Genomic DNA, 1,180 nt, shown 5'->3' with positions numbered 1-1,180 from the left:
TGAACCCGGGGGGGCAGAGGTTGCAGTGAGCTGAGATGGCGCCATTGCACTGCCCTGGATGACAGAGTGAGACTCCGTCTCAAAAACAAAAAAAAAAGTTAGTGCACGAAGGAACCACAATTTGAATAAACAAATTTGAAGGAACTAACTAACAAATGATTTCCTGTTGTTTCTTTTGGTATGTTATTTCGGGAATGTTATTAATCACGTATGTCAAGGGCATTGGGAAGAATTTCCATAGTCTGACATGAATGACAGCTTTATCATACAAAACCTAGGCTATCTTAGGAAACTAGTTATCACTGCCAAGGACCTTTACATGACAGGATAAATTAAAATTACTATCAACTTTGTAATAATCAGATGCGCTGGCAGGCAAGTTGTGTCCTTTTTTCTCAGCATTTTTTTTCCCCTTGGTTCAGTAAAACAAGTGCCAGCTATCTGCAGAACACTCACTAGAGTGTTTAACCGTATGTGAAATACAGCCTGCACACTCACAGATCCTTGCCACGTCTGTTGCCCATCCTTTCAAAACCTGTGTTACCCTGTGGCTAGATTTCTCAACGAGATGAAAAAGAGAGATGAATGAGAACCATCTTCTTTGAGGTCACTCTGCAGAGCTTCTGGATGTAAACGATGACCTCTCTAGTGAGGCTTTTATCCTTGCCTAGGGTGTGGTGGCCTTAATCCTAGAAAACACGCCTCTTAGGGTGTAGAGGTGATTTAAATCCTTACGAGATCGACGTCACTCCACCTCATCCAGATCCTCACAAACCCAAACTGGAAGTGCCAATAAAACGATTGACAATCGGCCACACCACACAGACAGACGCATGGGGAGAGGCTGAACAGAGGAAAGACTTATGTGAAAGAAATTGCCCCTCGGTGAACAGGGCAGATGTGAGTCCCTCGCCCACACACACCCGTACACAAATCGACAGAGAATGAAAGAGCGAGAAAGAGAAATAAGACACACCCAAACCAACACAGACATATAGCAGTAACACGGTAACACCCACTACAGCGAACCCCTAAAGCTGTCAGAGTAAATTCTGGGTGACTGCAAACCACTACTGAGAGACTAGCCGATGGGTACACACACCTCTGCTGGAGATCATAAGGGCACTGTATAAGGGGGAGACTCACCGGCACAGCGTCCACTAATCACTGAGGCTGGGAT

The sequence above is a fragment of the Colobus angolensis genome, unplaced genomic scaffold, assembly GCF_000951035.1.
Source record: "Colobus angolensis palliatus isolate OR3802 unplaced genomic scaffold, Cang.pa_1.0 Scaffold31, whole genome shotgun sequence".
In the NCBI taxonomy this organism is placed as follows: Eukaryota; Metazoa; Chordata; class Mammalia; order Primates; family Cercopithecidae; genus Colobus; species Colobus angolensis.
The sequence above is the reverse complement of the archived record's forward strand: the minus strand, read 5'-3'. Positions refer to the sequence as shown.